The sequence below is a fragment of the Thermobia domestica genome, chromosome 9 (genome assembly GCF_964235325.1).
Source record: "Thermobia domestica chromosome 9, izTheDome1.hap1.1, whole genome shotgun sequence".
Lineage (NCBI taxonomy): Eukaryota > Metazoa > Arthropoda > Insecta > Zygentoma > Lepismatidae > Thermobia > Thermobia domestica.
Window position 1 is genome coordinate 89,367,168 of NC_137462.1, and position 23,624 is coordinate 89,390,791.

The 23,624-nt window shown below is 37.2% G+C and overlaps 1 protein-coding gene across 10 annotated transcripts in view; it reads right to left on the minus strand.

Moving 5' to 3' along the window:
- rdgB (retinal degeneration B) overlaps nt 1–23,624 on the minus strand; it is a 461,056-nt gene that overhangs the window by 266,400 nt on the left and 171,032 nt on the right. For all 10 annotated transcript variants that reach the window (XR_014133053.1, XM_081771516.1, XM_081771512.1 and 7 more), the window contains one exon: nt 17,154–17,235. The gene's annotated coding sequence lies outside the window, so the exon portion shown is untranslated. The remainder of the gene's footprint in view (nt 1–17,153; nt 17,236–23,624) is intronic.

Genomic DNA, 23,624 nt, shown 5'->3' on the forward strand with positions numbered 1-23,624 from the left:
CAATCTAAAATTCCCCTCATTCCAACATCTTTTTCTTTCTGGAGGAGAGAAGATCTTGCTTGTCACACTGAGTATGCATTGAAACAGAAACACTTAAAAAAGCTCCAGCCTGGCCGGGATTCGAACGCGGGTCCACCAAATACAAGTTCAATGCGCTAACCACACACCTACCTCACCATTTAAACTTCAACCCAAACTAATACCTAGTTAAAGTCGTTTCATGGAAAAATATAAACAAGATACTCAAATATAACAAAAACAAACAAATATAAACAAAATACAAATAAAAATATAAATAAGAAAATATAAGCAACTTGTGTGAGTGTCTTAATGGCTTACTCGAAATTTCCTTGTTTAACTCAAAAACAACTTATATAGACGTTGCTCAATGAGGAAAATATTACGAAATGTTCTTCAAGTTGAGCCTACGTAATCGGCAGAGCCGTAACTTGTGGGGAGAGAGGAACTGCCCCCAGAGAAGCTCCCCGCCGTTCGAGGGGGCCCATTTTGAGACAACATTTTCTTACTCCATAAACAATACGAACATGAAATTAGAAAGGAAGCATCAAATAGGGTCGCTACATTACATAAACAAAACAGCACACAAAAGGTAAATAGAACAAAAATATTTATTCGTATGGCTTTGAGATTTATCAATATTGTCCCCTTAATAATTTTGTCATGTATGGAATGGGCCCAGGAAGTAATTAACGGAACCGAAGACCTTGCCGTACGGAAGGGCCCACAGGCTCCGGGGGAGCCATAAAGATTAAGGGAAAGTTGGAAAGAGGGGGCCCAATATTTAGAAAATCAACTTTTTCTAGGGGGCCCAAATAAGATTATTAATGCTTGCCCCCTTCCCCAGAAAAGAATCTAAGTTACGGCGCTGGTCAACGGTTGCAGGGATGGTCCCGATTTACATTACATTTCGTCTACCATAACTTCTAATTTCCAAAGAAATGACGACAGAAATTATTTTCACATTCTTTGAATTGTATCCACACGTGTAGAAATAGAGAGTTCTATGTTTATGTTCCATAACTACTAGTTTATTTTCTTATATTCATATCAGGAGTTTGTGGCAAATTGAACCGGTGGCACTAGCCGAGTGATCCCGTGCGTTCGGCTTCTGATCATGAGGCACAATCCACTAGGGGTTCGAATTCCTCTGAAGAGCAAGGTCGGAATTTTAATTGTCCTCAGTATTTCTGTGTCCGTGTTAATATAGTGTTTGGAATACGTCGAAAGGACATGAGGTGACAGTGGCGAACAATACTCCGGTTGGGGCGATATGTTTAAAAAAAAATTGTGAAAGCAGGAAACTCCCATTGCAGCTACTTGGGTTCAAATCCCGTCGTGGTAATTAGTAATTTTTCTGAATGGGAAGATAATGTTTATGTAATTGGTATTGTAATTATGTTATCCCTTTATTATTATTATTATTATTATTATTATTATTATTATTACCACAATGGAAAGAAAAAGTAACAGTCGAAGGTGTTCATAGGAACAGAAAAGATATAGAGTATGTCATATGTTTCTTAGGTTTACACATGAACACAATAATATTATTACGTTTATGGATTTACAGATAGAATTATCATTTTATGACAACAAGAAATGGCATATAAAGATTTGTTAACTGATAACAGCAATACATTTTGTTTCGCCCCCTCTAAGTAGAAAGGTGAGGTGACATCTTAAATACGATCATTCTCGTGACTACCGATCCCTATTGTAAGTTCGATCACTATTAACACAGCTAGGAACAATTCCTTGGAACTCAATTTTTGGTCCATACAGAGCAGTAAGGACGTGTTTAGCCCTTATGTGTTCATCAATCCTTGTCCAAACACGTTACTTGCCCGACAGATACGAAGGTTGATACGGATGACGTAATTTTGTGTTGTTGGCATTTCACCTGTAAAGGAAATTGTCTCAACTCTTAGACCCAGAGAAATTGAATATTTTTCATGTTAATATACATCAGAAGTATCAGTTTTGTAGATTATAAAAATTTCCTGAATTGATACAGCCGGAATCGAATTCGCGTCCCCAACATTATGAAACTAACGCTTAAGCCACTATTTTAAGACATCACTGTTCTGGGAGAAGGGGAAAAAAGGAGCTGCAGTTAATTCAGTAATTACCCACTTTTACGATTCCAGTGTAATAACGCTGAAACTCTGATTTGAGTCATGATAAAATAGTAAAGTATTATGCAGAAAGAATACTCAAGAGAAGTCAATTTTAAATTGTCAACTTATATGTACGGAGGCGCTGCCGTATGCTGTCGCCTCAGGCCTCGATTTTTCACGGCACGGCATTGGACAGATATTTATACTGGTTGGAATCTGGTGTTTCAGGGCATTGGATTATTTTTTTAAGTTAATTAATTTAACGATCCTTCCTCAGTAACTTGTTTCCTATTTTGTCATGTTTTACTCACTTTTACAGTTTTTCCCCTAACTTCTTAACAACAGGGACAAAAACACAGAAACAGTAAAAATCACAAACACTATTCGTGCGTTCTTCCCTTGCCTGAAGTAAAACAATGAAATATATTTAACATGCAATTTTTGGTCTTCCATTTTCTATGTGGTATCAAATCCAGAATTGGAGTGGGTCATTGGGTTAAATTGATCGAGTTTTCTGAGTGGGTCAGTGGGTAAACAGCATGTGACCCACTGCAGCCCATCATCCACCGTGACCCACCACTCACTATGACCCACTCTGAAACACCGACCCTCTCTGCTCACTGCATTGTTGACAGCATCTTCTGACGCGACAAAACGCCAATGAACCACAAAATTACTGCCCCAAAATATGTTAAATCGTCTATATGTGTGATTTGTTTACATTAAGGTGTCTTAAAAACACTAAGTACCAAAAAAGTACCCTGGAGGGGGCTCGAACCACCAATCTTATGATTCCTGGGCGGGTGTTCTTCCGACTTCGCCACGAAGGCGATGAAGGAGACGCTTGTAAAGGGATAACTCGTTGAGATCTTTTTAATTTGGTCAATCAGAGTGCTCTTTTAAACGTATATATGAAATGATAACTGTTTGGGATAAGATAAAATGTGTTCGCCATGTAATTTTATAACAAAATGACGAGTGTCTATTTACTTTATTTCATAGTTCTCCCATAATCACTTTCTAATGATCGACGACAGTTGCCATCTAAATTCATACAATTATCACACTCAAGATTTTTTACTTCATGTTGTTGAGGCAGAGCTTATTATTCTTTCTTCCCGGAGCTCACCTTAGGAACAATTCGTTAGGAAAAAATAAATATAATAATAACCGCATGCACATGACTGGCGATAGTTCGTGTTGGTCCCTTCGCGATTCTCCGCGACGAATCGAAGGAGCGCGGACCAAAACGAAGTCCTCGCTGCTACGCGGTGGTAACTTCAACACCCCGACGCGAGATATCTCTTTCGACTCGACGAAACCCTGCCGGCAGTGGGACACTAGCGGCAATCCTTCGACTCGTCTCTATATTGACGATCGACGTTTACCCGCAAGTGGGCCACTAGGTGTTGGCGACGTTTACGGCATGGGGTAGGTCCATTTTCATATAGCCTCGCTGCTGAAAGCCACGTTAAACTCAAAATCAACTCAACAAAAAATACAGTGCTTCACATCATATATCCATATATGCTTACCATGCGCTTTATAATAATTGCTAAAAGCTTGTTTATTATATGGAGCGCTTAGAGCACAGGGCAATCAACCCATAAAGTTGTGAGAAAAATAGACATAAAATTTGTAATGTAAGCTTCTGTATGTTGGTCTACGTACCTTGATCTGGAAGTTTCAAATTTCATCCGTTTTTCAACTGAAAAGTATCGATAATTCAACAAGGAGATAATTAGACCATGATAATTTAATTGAAATTCATCGAAAAACCCATGACAAACACTTTGCCATTTTACATCGTAAAGATCAGATCCATCATTATTGTAACAGAGCGGCGCTTAAGGGATTGATCGTAGAAATTCAAACTCCGATTAGTTAGAATTTGACAACCTGGTTTTATTACAAGTATAAACTCTTTAGTCGGTAGAAAAGAGGACGTGGATCTGTGTCAGAGTTGATGACGACGTGTTTTGGTGGGTCAGTGGTTCATGGTAAGTGGTGGGTCGGAGTGGGCCAAGGTGGGTGGTGGATCATGGGTCAGAGTGGGTCGCGGTGGGTGGTGGATCAAATTTTCATCGACCCACGCCATCTCTGATCAAATCTGTAAAACCAAACCAAAGAGCAATATTACTACACAAAACGCTCAACATCTTTGCTATTCACGGCAAACTATTGCATGATCCGAAGAACTCTAGTATATCCTCAAACCATCACTTGTCATATTTTACCGAAATACGTCATGACTTTTCTGGCAACCTGATACTTTAAATGTTGTTAATACGCAAAGTTCATTGATCTCATCATTTATTCACTTCTTCTCTCATGGTCATCACAACCTTTAGCGTACCTCCCATAGATATAGAAAGGTGAAATGTAGTATCCAGGCTTGCTGTAGCGTGCAAGTAAACAAATGAAAAGCAACAGGATATTTCCCTCCTCCAAACCCCCTAAAGTGGAGTGTGTTGATTATTCAACAAAAAGACTTGAAATCCAATCAGAAAATTCATAAAATATAAAATATGTAGCCAAGTCTCGACTTTGCAATAATAATAATAATAATAATAATAATAATAATAATAATAATAATAAAGGAATAACAAATTACAAAATCAATTACGTAAACAATACCTTCCAATTAAGAAAAAATTATTGCCACGACGCAGGGCCGTAACTTGTGGGGGCAGGGTGGCACTGCCCCACAGGGAAGCTCCCCGCCGTTCGAGGGGGTTCCCATTTTAAGACAAAATTGTCTTACTCCATATACGATACGAAAATGAAATTATAAGTAAAGCATGAAACAGGTTCACTACATTACATAAACATATCAGCACACTAAAGGTAAATAAAACAATAATGAGTTGCGGGCGCATTTCAGTAAAAAAAAAAAAAAAAAATGTCTACTATTAGGAGCACTAGAAATTATATATTCGTATATTATTGTCAGATTTGTCAATATTGTCCCCTTAATTAATTTGTCATGTATGGAACGGGCCCAGAGGCGTAACTAACGACCCCGCAGACCTTGGTGTGCGGGAGATTCCAAGATTTCAGATATCCTCTGATCTTATTGGCCGATACAGATAGGACATCAAGAGTCATAACCTACATATAGCGGAAATTAAGGCCAACTGCTGTCGGTCTTCGTGGCCGAGTGTTCTAGAGCAACGTTCTAGTAATGAAAATAGTTTTTGGCGTGGATTCAAGCCTTGCCCAAGGATTTTTAAAATTTTCATAACACTTTTTTTCATTAAAATAAGCTTGCAGTTTTACTATACGGATCCATAGTAACAGTAATAATAATAATAATAATAATAATAATAATAATAATAATAATAATAATAATAATAATAATAATAATAATAATAATAATAATAGTAGTAGTAGTAGTAGTAGTAGTAGGAACGGGTTAGAAGCCCCGCAGGGGTTGGTTAGGTTCTATTCTATTGCTCAATTTTTTTTGTACATCTTACATGACCAACTTTAAACAGCTGGCTAGGGTAGCGCACAAATATTGAAACTCTTGGGATCGGCGTAAATGCTGCCGGCTCTTCTTCTTTGGAAATTAGAAGTTACGATGAGGAAGAATAGTAGTAATGTAAATCGGGAGCAGTTAACAACAATGAGGTGCCCTCAATTTGAAGAACGTTTCGTGAAATATTCTTCATCGACGAAGGTCTATATAACTTGCTTTTGAGTTAAAGAAGGAAATCTCGAGTAAGTCACTGTGACACTCATAAGGAACGTTTTCTCATACGAGCATTAGTATAGTCTTACATGCAGAGATTTTAACTAGCTAAAAGTTTACATAAAAGGTTAAGTGACGCGGTAGGTAAGAGGTTAGCGTATTGAACTTCTGTTTGGCGGGCTACGGTTCGAATCCCGGCCAGGTTGAAACTTTTTCAAATATTTCAATTTCAATACATACTCAGTGTGACAAGAAAGATCTTCTCTCCACCAGAAAGAAAAAGATGTTGGAAAGAGGAGTATTGAAGAAGGTCTCTCAATGAAGGCAATCATTTACTAACTTATTTTCAGCAGTTGTTCGAGATTTGATATTTTCAGCTACTTTCAAGCAATTTCTGATTCATGCGTGGTCAGTATTTTTATTTCTCTAAACATACAATATATAAAGAAATAATACATTACATACACAGCAATATTAAGATAAATATATGGTGTTCTTTGGAAAACACGATCTGAACCATAGAGATTTCATCTTAGAATGGAGAACTGTTTCGTTAGTCACCTACTTTACAATTTTACCTGGATAAAGACCTGGATCAGGGCTACCAACTGCAGTCAGTGCCCAGAAAAGTTACGTGTATGTTGGCTTGCATCTGTCTAGGCGTTCTCACAACTGCAAATTACCTGGACCCCAAGTAATGGAATTAGAGCATTTAGGGGGGAGATACTTTTGTGGCTGAGTGTACAACATAGGCGGTGACCGTTCTTTCTTTAATGGGTGCGCACGTGTCACTCAGGGCTCAGCAGTCTGGTCTCTTGTAAATAGTTGAAAAGTAACCAAAAGCACACGAAAAAGATACCAAAATCTCATCATGCCCCTTTTTCCTTTGTCAATTTCTCCACCACCTGTCTGTCTGTTCTATTTGATCTTTACTTCTTTTTGAGCTTCCTTCTTTCTTAGGTTTTCTAAGCATGCTTTGTAGTTACGGTAAGCAGACTTAGCAGATGTAAGAAGCTCTGAGTAAGTGGAACCAGTTCTGGCCTCTTTCTGAATTTCTTCATCCCAGACATTATATTCAACTTAGTATTGAGAGCATTCATCACTTACTTTTAAGAAAAACATACAAGAAGCATAACACAAGACGAACATGATGACCCCCCCCCCCCACACACACACACACAACGTTGAGCGGAGCGTTAACTATTACGAGAGAAAACTAAAAGACTATTATGATAGAAGAAAGAATAGACACAGAAGGGTTCTCAACTCCACCTTGAGAGCTTACGCATCCACCAACCATCTACTGTGCTTTAGAAAGAATAAAAGCTGAAGTGAGAATAAAGCTGACTGTTTCACATGTGGCAGCAAGTATTGAAGCTTTCATAAGAGTAATGTGTAACAAGTTTCTGTCTTTTTCCATTTATATATATATATATATATATTTAGAAAACTGTCAATGCAAATCATAATTCACACGAAAAAGTTACTTTACCTCCCAAAAAAGTAACTTTTAGTAACAAATTTGAAAAAAGTAACTTTTAGTAACCAACTTGAAAAAAGTAACTTTTAGTCTTTTAACTCGCTATGAGCCCTGCTTCACTACCAATAGGATAAATAACATTTCGTAATCTTTTTGTATTTTTAACAGATCTAATACTTCACTGGTTCCCAAACTGGGGAGGCTATGCCTGAGACGTATGAAAGAAAATCAAGACGGCACAGATTACTGAAATACCATGAGCAAAATTATTTTTCGATCCTAAAGGCGTCAGATTTTTTTTCTTTTCAACCACAATTAGCTAATCCTTGTATAGAACAAACATTCAACTAAATATTGAGATTTTGTTTAACTGGTTGCAATACATACACTATGGCGCAGAAACATGGACATTACGCAAAAGCGATGAAAAATAGAATTGGAGGCTTTCGAAACGTGGGCATGAATAAAAAAAAAAAGAAGAAGAAGAAGAAGAGAATTAGCTGGGTTGAACGGAAAACGAATTAGAAGGTGTTAAATATAGCGGCAGTACGGGAGAAAAGAAGAATTTTAGATCTACGAGAGGGAGTCAAATGAAAACCATAATTATTTTTTTTAAATATTATTTATTGGTCACACAGGGTACAGAAGTAAATCACTTTTCAACATAGTCCCCTCCTCGTTCAATGCAAGTCCGCCAGCGATCGGAAGAGCCTGAATACCTGCAGAAAAAAAGTCTTTTGGGCGACGGGCAACCACTCGTGCACCGCGTTGCGTACCTCTTCATCGGAGTGGAACTTCCTGCCGCTGCAATTTCGTCTATTGTCACACGGCGGTTTTCCAAAACGATGGCTTCAACGCCTGCAATGGTCTCTGGAGTCACTACGCGCCGAGCCTGGCCGGGGCGTGGAGCATCGGCCACAGACGTAACACCATTTGCAAATTTCCGGCACCATTCATAGATTTGTGGCTGTGACAAACACGTATCTCCATACTGAACCTTCATTCGCCTAAAAATGTCAATCGGTTTCACACCTTCACTTCGCAAAAACCGAATCACAGAACGCTGCTTCTCGCTGGTGCATGTGGCTAGTGGGGCTGCCATTTTGGAACTGTTGTTGCGCCGGTGTTTGTGCATCTGCCGGCTGCTGCCACCTAGGAGACATCCGGCATACTATCGTAAACAGGCATGCCAACTTACAGCTCACTGGCGCCATATGCGGATTTTTATTTCAACTTTTATGGTTTTCAGTTGACTTACCCTCGTAATTAAGAGGAGGAAGAGGAACTGGTTGGGAGATTGGATGAGGAGGAACTGTATTATGAGGTACGTGCTAAAGGATGTGGCGGAATGAAAGAGAGGGCGGGACGACAGAGATGGAGTGGGTCAGTGGGTCAAGTTTTCTGGGTGGGTCAGTGGGTCGTGGGTCAACAGCATGTGACCCACTGTGACCCACCACCCACCATGACCCACTGCGACCCACCGTGACCCACTGTGACCCACCGACTCTATATGATCTACCGATCCTCTCTGCTCACTGCATTGTAGACAGTATCTTCTGAGGACTGGTAAATTTGTCTCCGTTTTACTTTCAAGACCATTTCTCTTTTTTTTTCACTTGTTTCTGTCTACTTACCTGAGGTGAGTATATCTAACCAAGTGAAAAAAGAACTTCAGGCAATTTTGGATATTGATATTTTTAATAGTAATAATAGCAATAGGACTTACACTACTACTTGGCTTTCGAGACCTGTGAGTTTTTAGAGCTAACTACTGGAAAAAATACATTTTTGAATCACTGTAATATATAAATTATTATATAAAAAAATTGAACTTAACTATGTGTGCCTGATCATCACGGTCAAATTGCAAAGTCAAATGAAATTACTTTTGGTATGTATCCGTGCCTTAATCCAAATTGGAATGTTATATTGCTTTTATTATAATGCATAATATCCTAAAGAGGTAGTGAGGATCCGAATTTTTGCAAAAAGAAAATGAGTATCTCGCAAGCCGTTAAACTTACGGAGCTGAAATTCAGTGTATTAACTCTTTATTGAAAATAAACAGTGTGTGTCCTAGCATTTTTTTAAAAAATTCTAGGAAAATTGGTAGTGAGTTGGTTTGTAAAAATGATCGAAAACGATCGATGTTATTTAAGAAAAAAAATTACAAACAAAAAATACAGTGCTTGGCTTCATATATTCATTGCTTTCTGCTATAATAATTGCTGAAGCTTATGTTTATTATTTGGAGCGCTTACAGCACAGGGCAATCAACCCATAAAGTTGTGAGAAAAATAGGCATAAAATTTGTACTGTAAGCTTAATTACACGGAAATTTTAAGTTTGGATTGTACGCATAGTTGTATGGAAAATTTTACACTTTTTCTCCCTTTACGTTGGTCTACTTACTTTGATTTGGAACTTTGAAATTTCATCCTTTTTTCCACTGAAAAGTATTGATAATTCAACAAGGAAATAATTATACTATGATAATTTAATTGAAATTCATCGTAATTTGGCACATGGCAAACAGCAGTGTAGTAATTGAAGTTGAAGAAGGAGGGAAATTCCCATTCAACTCTGAACACTTTCAAGGTACCTCGTTCCCTTTCGCTTTCTAGACGGGGGAGGGAACTTGGTAATGGTATCAAACCTTCATGTGTAATTACAAAAATTAAATTTATAAACAAATAAGAAAGCATCAGTTTATCAGGCTTTAATTGATAATTTATTCACAAGATTCCCTATCAAAGGCGTGGTAGATGTTTATGTTCTACATGGGTCGACATTGCCAACTGACATGGTCGATATGGAAAAGATGTTGTATGGTGATAGAGAGATGATACTTCTTGCTGAGTATTTCAAACCTAACCAAGAAAAATCGTTATCAGACTTGTTTAACAAGTAGATTATCGATGAGAAGTTGCAGAAATCGGGTAGAAATATTATCAATTTCCACGACAGAGTGCGAACGGAAATTTCCCCTTATGAATTTACAGATGACTAATATTAGAAATACACTAAGTGCTCAAACATTGTCTAACTTGTTGCTCATCAATGTTAATGGCCCACCGCTAGACAAGCTCGAAATAGACGAACTAGTTATTTCTTGCCTGAAGGATGGACATCATTCCACTGCGGATGATTTACCGCCAAAAAGTTACCAACAGGAAATAAATCCGGTTTCAGATTTGTTTTAAGGTGGAAAATTACGTATTACGGAAAATGTATACTTGTATTACTAATGGCTTATTTGTGTTATTCAACTTTGTACCTAATTTTTAGTAAGTCATTCTTTGCTTTAGGTAAACTACTTTGAATAAATATTCATAATAATTGCAATTATGCACATTTGTAACTTAAATTTAACATGGTAAATTACAATTATGAGCATACTTTATGGAGATGCTCTCACAGAGGGTAACCGAGCACCTTTATACCCTATGAACAACTGATTTTTCAAGTCTTTTGTGAGAAAATTACTGTGAACTGAGAAACCATAACCTTTTCCATATTGTACAGGGGTATTTTCCTGCGAATAGAAGTTTCTTGTGGAATGCGTTCAGAAATTAACACTTGAAAGAATACTCTCTTAGTACAAGTATATTTTAGGCACACACTAATTTCCCCCACCTCGAACTGTTTCAATTTCCTCACTGACAAACAGTTTACCATTTTATATCGTAAAGGTCAGATCCACTGTTATTGTAACAGAGTGCTTGAGCGATTGACTAGAAATTCAAACTCCGATTAGTGACGATTTCACAGTCTTGTTTTATTACAAGTGTAAACTCTAGTCAGTTTATAAGAGGCCGTGGATCGTGTTCAGAGTTGATGACGATGGATTTTGGTGAGTCAGAGTAGGTTAAAGTGGATGAGAGTGGTTCATGGTGGGTCGTGGGTCAGAGTGGGTCATGGTGGGTGGTGGGTCATGGTGGGTCACAGTGGGTCATGGTGGGTGGTGGGTCAGAGTGGGTCACCGTGGGTGGTGGGTCACAGTGGGTCATGGTGGGTGGTGGGTCAGAGTGGGTCACGGTGGGTGGTGGGTCAGTGGGTCGTGGGTCACGGTGGGTGGTGGGTCAGTGGGTCGTGGGTCAAGTTTTCATTGACCCACGCCAACTCTGCGGGACGAAGGGGAGTGTAGTTGAAGGAAGGTATTAAAACTGAAAATTGCTATGTCAAGACGAAGATACTATCTAAGGACCACCGTGCATCAAAGCTTCTCAGTTGCAGCAAGTGACCTATTAATAATGACAGAATAGTTATGATGATGATGATGATGATGATGATATGTTTAGCAATATTGGCCAATAGAGACATAGGAAAAAATAAAATAATAATGATTATAATCAAATCTCTTAATATTTTAAAATAATTTGAATCAAAACTGAAAACGACTCAACTGCCTATATATTTTGTGTAAAGTCAATTTACATAAATACCTTTGACCTATATTAGAATTACAAAATAACGGCATAAACTCCACGTTATTTGAAATAACTGTACAAAATCACTCTCACTTGTGAATATGGATTATTTATGGTTGTATAATGTTATATCGCTCAATCCTCGATGTGCCGTATACCTAAGGAAGCTAAAAATTATATTGATAAATAATTATTCGACATATAAGCATCCGCTCATGAAATCAAACTTGTGGTCACATGCACCAAGTTTTTGTCACTGTCATGAAAATGTTATTTCGATATTAATTTTATGAGCGCACATTAAAAAATTCCAACGATTGCTTGAGCTTCAGAGTCAAGGCCACACCCATGTAGTTGGCACCTATGGTGTACGGAATTACTGATGTTCAATACTACATTTCTCTTCAGTTTTAGAAGAAGAACGCCACTATGCTTTGAAATGAAATGAAATATATCGTTCAACGTCTACGATTATGCACCGAGGCTAAGGGAGACGGTGATGTGAGAAATGAATAAAATGATGGGATGAAGAAAGAGGAAACGGGAACTACTGGGAACATATTCACTCCAGCGGCATTTTTACTGAAGCCAAGAAATTCAAGTGAAAGACGAAATGATTTTTCCTTCTCTTTACATTCTATCAAAAAAGTCAAATAGTATTGGTACTTCTGCAAGACTCTTGCACAAGAGTCTTGGTCTTGGTACTGTATGCAAGACTCTTGCACAAGCTGCAAGACCAAGACTCTTGCGCTCATCATTACAAAATGTAAGATGGCTATATACTAGTGCTGTTAAAATGATTTGATTTAAATTTCATTAAAAATAATCAAAGATGTGTTTCAGTGTTTTTTAAAAATATTTCCCCTAAAAAGGAAGTAAAACGGAAAAAAAAATTCGAGTTGGAATTGTTAAAATATGTCAATATCTCGGAATTCCTTGAGGTTTAGGACATGAAAGTTGGTATTTAAGCATTTAATTTAAAATAATTAAAGACGTGTTTCAGCGTTTTTAGATGCTTTTCTTAGAAGAGAACAAAAATGCCGGAAGGAATATATATATATATATATATATATATATATATATATATATATATATATATATATATATATATATATATATATATATGGAAAAAATAACGTAGGTGCTTTTTTTTTTACACATTCAATTACATTTTTACGAAATTTTTAAACATATTCTAGGGCATTTTAGAAGGATTTTAAAGCATAAATGCATTTTTTAAATTCTACACTTTCTGCAAATTGGGTCAACTAAATTCTTACTTTAGTAATAAGCGTGCAAAGTGACAAATGTACTCGACCACAATTTGTTATTGATAAAACTTAGAATAGCACAAACAGCATCGATCTTGAGACTTCCCGATTATTGCAAACTTAATGCTCGTCACATCCTTATTATAATATGAAGACGCCTCAATGTGTGAGTAACGTTAATATGCAAAGCTTACTATTAAAGAGTTACAGCTTGGATAAACACTTAGACCAAAATATTTATATATATTTAGCCCTTATTACTAAAGCAAGAACGCTAATTCCTAATAGTTCAAGTCGGGCTAATAACTGTCGCAAGCTGCGCTGCTTCCTCCCTGACGTCAAGGGGTGTTGCTAGTGTGCAGACAATATGAAAATGAGCCGAAAGCTTTCGGAGAACAACTAGTAATTATAAAAGACCTAAGTAAAAACAATTTTTAATTACAATTCTAATTCTACTAATAAAATTAATATGTACCGTATATTCGAGTGGTCGATTTCAAATCAAAATAACGAGGTCAAGCGAATTGAATGTTGTTTAAATATTCTTTCAGACTAGGGTTGCCAACTCTGGAATATAAAAAAAAAAACCGGCACCGCCCAAAATTCCCTATGACATAGGTCTAAGTGTGAAATATCTCTGTTCGTACCAGGGGAGGCAGGAGGGGCAATTGCTCCCCCTCTCCAAAGAGTTTGAGGAATACGTATACTTTAATCGATTGTCTACTAATATACTAGTACAAAACGTGAAAGCCTTTTGTCGGTGGTGCACTTGCTCCCCTTCAAGCGAAGTCTGAAATGACGCCCGTGGTTCGGACTCATCCATGGGGAGAAAATGTACTATCGTGAACAAAAGTGCATTAGCACCTGTCTTCTGCAAAATCCTTTGTACATCCACTAATAATCTTAATAGATACATTGTGCTATAAATGAGAAACTGAAATCGGCATTGATCATTTTATTGTATTTATCAGCAACTGCCACTTCTTTAACATCATCGAAACAGATGAACAAAAATATATTAATCTTTACGTGACAATTTTGTACTTGGAAAATGGAATTTATTCTTTAAACTTATACTTCAACTACAGGAAATTAATTTAAGAAGTTCTTTTTCACTCTCAATAAATTTATAAAATTCATTACAAGTCATTTTCAAATTTTCCCTGATACAGTCCCTATCATATCTTTAAAATTGTCTAAACACATGAACAAAATATGTTAATCTTTGGTAGATGATGAAAGGTGACAGTTTTGGATTTACTGAATGACGGTTACTTTTAAATCTATACTTCAAACTAGATACATATTTGAAAAACCGGTCATAAAGGGGTTTGTAAGAAGTTTGACCGGTCAACGGGTTTAATCAAAATCAGGGAGTAATCTACACCCCCCTAACACCCCTCCAAATTTCTTTACACACATCCCTGGATAGAAAAGGAATACTCCCCCAAATCCAATTGTATCAATCAGTATCATATAGGTTATTTATTACATCGAGTTATAAAAGGTTTAGCGTTTAGGAAAGAAGACAATATTCTTATTTATTTATTTCACTTCAAAATACGAAGCGACCTCGTTCTCATGTACAGCTTCGAGAACCACATGACCTCATTGTTTCGGGCGATATTTTGATCAAAACAATTGACAAAACAGACCGCGGATACCTACTCTCCTGGGCTCCGCAGTCGTTTCCGAGGAAAGAGATTGATGGACAGATGCAGATGACTGAAATTGGTAATGTCTTGAACGGTCATTCACCTACCTCCTCCTCAATAAGGAAAAATGTGACAATATAGTAATAAGCCTATACCAGATTCAGTTGGTATATAAGTGCTACTCTACAACAGGCTCGCAACCAGAGGGGGGCTAAGGAGGGCCTGGCCCTCCCTAAATTTTTCATGTCCCTACAGACCTCAATACAAAATGCACAATTTAGATATTTGTAAGAGAATTTTTAATGACTTGGCCCCTCCTAACATATTCATGGACACCAAAGCTCTGTGGCTGATTTCGAGCCTGCTCTGCAAGTGGTGTATCAACAGATGGACGTTAGAAGGCTGTAGTCAAAACGTTTTTAGAAATGAAGAGATCGATCGAAGTAAGAATTATATATTTTTTAGACTGAGTCTAGTGTTATGCAGGAACGCATTTGGCGCTAGCTTAATTTTTGTAAAGTATATTTTTATTTACGTAAATTCATTGAGCGGAACAGGGCTCATAGCAAGTCACTTTTTTTTAACTAAAATTTACTTTTTTTCAAGTTGGTCACTAAAAGTTTTTTTTTTTTTTTCAAATTTTTCACTAAAAGTTACTTTTTTGAGAGGTAAAGTGACTTTTTCGTGTGATTTATGTTTCGCATTGGCAGTTTTCTAAGAAAAATATAAAAACAAATGGAAAAAAGCAGAAACTTGTTACTCATTACTCTTCTGAAAGCTTCAGTACTTGCTGCCATATGTGAAACAGTCAGCTTTATTCTCACTTCGGCTTCTATTCTTTCTAAAGCACAGTGGACGGTTGGTGGATGCTTAAGCTCTCAAGGTGAGGATGAGAACTCTTCTGTGTCTACTCTTTCTTCTATCATAATAATCTTTTAGTTTTCTCTCGTAATAGTTAACGCTCCGTTCAACGTTGTGTGCGTTTGTTTGTGTGGTTCATCATGTTCGTCTTGTGTTATGCTTCTTGTATGTTCTTCTTAAGAGTAGGTGATGAATTTGAATATTTCACGTTTTTGAGAACTCTTAATGCGAAGTTAAATATAATGTCTGGGATGAAGAAATTCGGAAATAGGCCAGAACTGGTTCCACTTACTTAGAAGTTTTTTACATCTGCTAAGTCTGCCTACCATAACTACAAAGAATACTTTGAAAACCTAGGAAAGGAGGAATCTCAAAAAGAAGAAGTAAAGGAGAAACAAAAGAACAAACAAAGAAAGATGTGATGGAGAAATTGACAAAGGAAAAAAGGGGCATGATGAGATTTTGGTCACTTTTTCGTGTGCTTTTGGCCATTTTTGGTCACTTTTCAACTATTTACAAGAGATCAGACCACTATGAGCCCTGGGATTATTAAAATTTGAGTATATTAAAGAAGACAAAACAGAAAGATACAACATATTTGTAAATTGAAAAACTGGATTTCTGGAAAACAACTAAATCAATGAATAATTTTCTTATGAAAGATATTCAGAGCCAATAACGTAGTCAGGAAGAGGCAGGAACGGAGATTAAGAGATCAAATAATATTACAACAATTAACGTTAATAACAGGGTTAGAATATTAAAATAATGAAATTGGAACTATGTACAGTATTAATTACTAAACGAATGTGATTTTAGCATGGGACGAGGGATTTTTTTCCCAATAAAACTTGCTGGGGTGAATAAATTGAAATAATAGCATAATTTTGCAAAATAATTAGACTACAATAATTCGTATGTAATCAATTGACATGTAATTACTGGATAAAATAGTGGAGGATAATTCCTAATACAGTGAAACCTCTCTTAACGGGCATCTCTCAATAGTGGACATCTTCGTAAGAGGACAAACTTTCTTATTCTTCCATGCCATAAATATGTGTGGTGTGGTGTCATAAGAGATAACCCTTCGTTTTAGGGACACCTCTCATTTACGGACAAATAATCGGTTCCATCGATGTCCGTTTTGAGAGGTTTCACTGTATTACTTAGTTTAATAATAATAATAAATTCTCAAATGTGTGAACTTACTTTATTGAACCTACCACTGCGAAGAACTGATATTATTATTATTATTATTATTATTATTATTATTATTATTATTATTATTATTATTATTAGTATTAGTAGTAGTAGTAGTAGTAGTAGTAGTAGCAGTAGTAGTAGTAGTAGTATTGCAATAGTTGCGCAACAAAATATACTGTTTTCTTGTTTGAGTTGAGAGCACACACACCCTTTTATTTTGAACACCCCCCAAGTAAAAAATTTCTGGCGTACTTACTGATCAAAATAACAGCAATATATCCGGCCAGGCCGGTGAAAAACTGGCCAGTTGGCAACCCTATTTTAGACTTATAGACTTTACATATAATTACAAGAAGAAAGAGATGAACTTGAATCAACCGTAGTAGTTAAATGAGATAAAATTGCTCTGATAACTTACCTGGAACAATGAACGTGTATCTTCAATGCATCAGAAGACAAAACCTGTTGCCATTTTTGCAACTATGTTGTCCATAAAATTCCTGCAAGAAAAGAAAAACAAGTTATGTAATGCACGGAACGAACGGAGAACAAAAATCTACACTATACAATATATATTAGGTAACTCAGAGCTATTTTGTTCTTGAGCACAACGGAAGTAGCTGATTATGCAATGTAATATATAGAGAAGTTCCTCTCGACTTCGTCTGCTGACTGACTCTCTCTTTCTCAGAAATGGCTTGTTTACCACTAACATCCTTCTCCCCATCATCTGCAACAGGATGTACTCATGCTAACGGATGGAAAAGGAAATGTGTCTACCCATCATTATTGATATACAGTCTGTATATATATATATATATATATATATATATATATATATATATATATATATATATATATATATATAGGGCCGCCCACAGGGGGGATGTATGGCGCAAGCTGCGCCATTGAGAAAAATTTTGGGGGGGATTTTACTCTACTTTCGAACTAGCAATTTTACTGTCGGAATAGCATTAAAACACGATTTTGAGAAGCTAATTTTCAAAAATTTTCCGGGGTGAACCCCCGTACCCCCTGCTTCGATACTCGATGAATGAAGTACCGCTCAAGTAACCGTATGAAAGGAAAGGTTGGTTCGTTTTAAGAGAGAAGGGCCGCCCACAGGAGGGATGAATGGCGCAAGTTGTGCCATCAAGAAAAAAAATGGGGGTAATAAAAAAATTGGGGAAGAATTTTACTCTAATGTCGAATAAGTAATTTTGCTGTCATCAGAATAACATTGGAACACGATGCGATTTTTTTTTTTAATCTCGAGAATGAATTCCCCTACCCCCTGCTTAGAAACTCTATGAATGAAGTACCGCGCAAGTTGCTATATGAAAGGATGGCGCCAAGTTCTGGTGAACAACAGTTACAAACACCCAAGGAATCACTTTCAAATTTAGATTTGAAACTTGCCTATGTTGTCTGTTGAAAATTATAAAATAGTTTGACATAATTGTGAGCTAGTGGTAACCATATAGACAACAGCCAAGTTTCAAATCTAAATTTGAAGTGAACCAGTGAGTGTTCGTAACTGTTGTCCACCAGAACTTGGCGCCTATTTTTCTGATTTCAATTCTTTTTAAGGCCACTCGTACTTGGCTCTTTTACAGGAATGTTTTTTGTTGGATATCACTTCTTTTTGTAGGCTAATTTCGAGGATAACATTTTCTTTTGGTATCAAACTCAATAAGTAACTTGCGTCTTACCGGTACTTTTCATGTACAAGGGAATTATATCAATATTTTGTAAAGAAAAAAATAATACTACTAATTGTAAAAAAAGAATACCTGTGCCATACACAGTGTGTAAAAGTTTTTATACCCTTCAATATCCTTATAGAACATATTTAGTATTGTACACTACCAAGACTCATGGGCGGCGATTAGGGGGGGCAAAGGGGGCAGTTGCCCCCCCACTTTTTTGAAACGACCCATTAATGTATATAGTTTCATTTGCAAATATAAAGTTTTTGTATTTATTAGTGGTTCACAGAAAAAATGGTACCATATAATATTTGATTTTGCGTGAGTACGTATTGGTTGTTTCATTTCTTCATACAAGGGCTCGATATGTTAATTAGCCGCTTTGAAACTTATTAATATAACATTTCGCAAAAAAAATATCTTTCACAAGTTGTTAATTGCCCAATAATTGAGTTCCTAAAATATGTTTTCTTCTTTCTAATTGTAAGGAATATTTTGATTTGATTTGATATCTTTGAGTTTAACATCCCGTTCAGCAGCGAAGCTATATGAGACGTTAGTCTACTGATCAACGCAGAATCCGAACCACGTGAGCTCCCGCCGGAATAGAACCCGGGTCTACAACGTCAAAGGCGCGTACACTAACCGCTTAGACATGAAAGATCTCAGTAAGGAATATTAATTAAAAAGAGAGTAATAAGAAACTCTACCTTTTCCATTGTTTTGCTGTGTAATATGCGAGCGAAGTGGTGTGTTTAGGAGTGTGCTATTGTATATACAATTAAATTTAGTGAATTCAACATAATTTTAGGTTTTGGGATTACAGAGGTTGTTCAGTCTACATTTGGCCAATTTTGACTTACCTAAAAATTTAGAAGAATCCATGGCGCCAGGTCCGTAAGTGCTCTATGTATTTCCCTTGGTTCCTAACAATAGCCCGACAGCGTAATTTCCACTGTAGTAGGCTTCTCTGAAGATGTGGGAGGGGAATCTTGTCCCATTCCCTTTGCACAGCTTTCCAAAGTCCTTCCACATTTGTCACACGCCGTTTTCCCTAAGCCCGCTTCAGCAATCCAAACCCACAATAGTCCATAGGACTTGCATCTGGAGATTTAACAGGTACCTCATTGAAAGGTATCACCTGTATACCACTTGCCTTCTCCATCTCCCTGTAGAATGCGAGGGACGATCGTGAGGTATGCGATTAGGCCTTGTCCATGTGAATGCGCACCAGTTGGCGTCATTTCCGTACATTGTTGGAATCTCATGCTCGTAGATCGGTCGCGTGATCTGCTCCTGAAAATACTGAGAATTTATTTTGCAGTTCTTCGCCACCCTACGAATCTTCAGTTTACCTCGGTAACAGTAGCCAGTAACGACCATGAACCCTTTTGGAAAGGATTCTTTACAGACACGGACCCACATTCTGAAGTTCTTGGCGCCTTTCTCTCAGTACATGATGGCTCTCGGTTTGCCGCAGTCGGAAAGGTAAATCCATGCTTCATCGAGCGTTACGACGTACATCCACCTTTGTTTTGCCAGATGCCGTTCGTACAGCTTCCGGGCATTACACTTTCGTTCCTTTTGGTGGGCATCCGTAAGAAGATGGCCGCTAGCTTTCATGACGTTTTCCAGCTTGAGTTGACGGTGTAACGTCCGGCTCACAGTCCCCAAAAATACGCCAAGTCGATTAGCCATACACCTATATGTTGGCGGATTTTCTTGCATTGCCATTTTGCGAAGTTTCCTCTGCATGGTGGAGATGGCCTTGGTGCATTCTCGCTTCCTAGGCAACTTCGTTGGTGATCCAAATGGTGGATCTGCGTTGCCCTTGTACTTTTTAATAACATTTTTTATTACAGTTAAACTGATGTTGCAACCATTCTCCTTGCACTGTTTTCTAATGACATAAACACTAAAGTGGGCGTCATAAAGAGCCGCAACATAGCCTTCCCAAAACCGGCTTAGTTTGGGCGGCATTTTGGTCACAGAGCGAAAACCCACACACTTGGAAACAAATTTAACACAACACTCACAACAATGGTTCTGTTTTGTGCGTTATTGTCGTCCGCGCGGAAAAACAACTCCGTTCCCAGGAAGCCACTGCACAACACTGCAGGACGCCACGAGCCAGGTCGGGTGAATCCATTCTGCCCGGGAGGAGGAAGGAACGAAATCGGCCAAACGTAGGCTGAACAACCTCTGTATTTTGTATAACTGAAGTGTGGAGTGATTCTAAGTATTGTTGTGTTTTGATGCGTTCCAAGAAAGTGAAAACTGTACCTAATGACAACGAGCACGTTTAGGGAAGTTGCAGTAAATATTTCTTTAAGTGTCGTAGCATATGCTTGTAGTATTTGCTGTCTTTCATTTTCTAAGAGTAATAATACACATTTAATGGTATGTGTGGAATTACAAATATAAGTGTTCATTAATTCCCAGTTCCAATATAACTTCTACAAAACAGGCCTCATTATTCATTACTATGATTTAATATAATCCTTTCTATTTATTTGTTTTGCAAATTTGTCATTACATAATCTGATCACAAAATTTTCCAGGCAGAATTTTAAGATGTTCATGAGTGAGGAATCAAATATCTTCTTACAGTTTCCTTGTTTAAGAGTACAAAGGGCTAGTACCTACTTGCGTTGCTCTTGTTAATTTACTTAATAAAATATGAAATACGATATACGGTATTTTAACTGAAATAGATAGTATCCTATTAGTTATACAACCTTTCGTTAAACAAAATGTTAGAAGCAACCAGGGAAACTAACATTGATGTACAAATATTCAAATCATGTCTTGCCCCCCCCCCCCACTTTTAACGTCCAATCGCCGCCACTGCCAAGACTACTAATAAAAGTAATGCCATTTTAATAATTACTACTGCCCCTACTACTACTACAAGCAGGCCTGTCCATGAATTGGCTCCCGGAGCCAAAGCGTGAGCGGGCACGAGCGAAGATAAGAACAGGTGAGCACAGGTGCTGCTAGCTTCGCTTCTTCCACTGCATCCGATAAGTGTTGCCAACCACACATGATGGCAAAAAACCTATGGCCAAGCCTGGCCAGAAATTCGCACGATGATAAGCATTGAGCAGACGCAAGCGTGAAATGTGCAGGTGTGTTCTCCCCCTCCCCATTTCGAAAGCAGTGACGCGAAAACACTGCAGGAAATAAAATTGGTACGTTTTTTGGTTGAGGAAGACGCATGATAGAGGTTACAGTTAGCGTTGAAGTAACTAACAAATGAACAAGAAAGAAAGAAAGAAAGAAACTAATATTAAACATGTCATCTTACAGACGTAAAAACGACTGCAAAAATCGGAAACGAATTGTTTCAGACCTTTTTAGCTTGCTTACACAATTCGTGACGTTGTATTACATTAGCACTCGGTCTGTAATTTGTCATTCGCTTCACGTTTGCTAAGTTGTAAACGCCTTTCGTTGCTAGATTGATAGGAGAACGACGGGAGGTTGAAAATAATAATAATAATAATAATAATAATAATAATAATAATAATAATAATAATAATAATACGCATTATTATTATTATTATTATTATTATTATTATTATTATTATTATTATTATTATTATTATTATTATTATTATTATTATTATTATTATTCGGACCAAAGAGGGATGAAAATGGGAATTGGAGGAAATTCATAACTAGGAATTGCATAGTTTATACCGCTCACCTAACATTATTAGGGTTATGAAGTGTAGAAGGCTCAGGTGGGCAGGCCATGTAGCCAGAATGGAAGAAATTAGAAACGCTTTCATAATTTTAACTGAAAACCCAATTGGAAGAAGACCACTAGGAAGACCTAGGCGTAGATGGGAAGACAATATTAAGATGGATCTTGCAGAAATAAGAGTACAGAGTAGAAACTGGATCCAGTTGGCTAAGGACATAAGTTAGTGGAAATATTTTGTAAACGCGGCATTGAACCTTCGGGTTCCATAGACCATAGAGTTAGTTAGTTATTATTATCTAAAAGAAATGTTCAAATGTTGTTAAGAGACAATTACACAGAAGAACCGAGTTTCGACCAAACACTAATTTGCCGGAAGGAAATTCCAGTGCAGTCCAGCCTACTTTAAGCGTTATCCGTGCAACCCACGTTTCATGTTCAAGACATTGGGAATAATTGTTCGTATCATTCAGTTGGAACGTTTCCTTTCGAATTTACGCTATTACAGTAGACCTACGCTATTACAGTAGGCCTACAACATTGTGACTTTCAAAATCAGTCAGTAACTATCGAAGAAAGACAAGCGTGTAGCTTCAGTCGTTGAAATGATTTAACATTCTTTTTCACTTTTAACAAGCCACCGGCAAGCAACCAGCCAGGGACAATACATTTTTCCTTATTAAAAAGACACTCCTTGTTATAAAAAAAAAAAAAAGAAAAGAAAAAAACTAATTGCAGTCACTAACGGTCACACTTAAAAATGGAAAATCTCTTTGGCTCTCTTAATATTTTGTTTGATTCTTTGCGATCAAAGTAACTTTAAAAGTGGAGTAAGAAATACTATTCTTCCTATTGATAGTGTAATAGTGGCTTCTAATCTCCACAACCAACCCCTTGCTAAGCCTATTCGTACACACATACATGCATAAGCTAATTTTCTGGAGATATACTTAGATAATTACAAACAAGTGCTACAGTTTTTTCTTATCAACAGATTATCTCTTTTCCTAAAAAGCGAAACAACATAATATAACAAACCCACATCCCTCTTTAACAAAAGGAAAGAAAAAAGAAGAAAAGGAACGTACATAGTTTATCATTTGATTGCTGTTACAAGTTTGTATTGTCTATAGTTAACGGTTACCACATTGTAAAAAAACACTTTACACTAAATGGCAATCAGTTACCATACATACTTTTTTTTTTTTGGTAAGCTAGTGATTACCGCCAAGGTTGACAACACTTCCGCTCCTCTAAGGACAAAACCCGAAGATCCACGAAGCACGAACAATGGTATTTGCTCGAAGAATGCTCGTGAGCGTTCACGAGGAGAGTTTCCACTATCTGCTCGCCGTGGGCAGGGCTGACATTCTATAATACTACTACAGGAAATAAAAAGAACAACAAAAATAACAATTACTAGTACTATAAAAACTATTGCTACACTGGGCAATTGCTTTTAGAAGACTTGAGT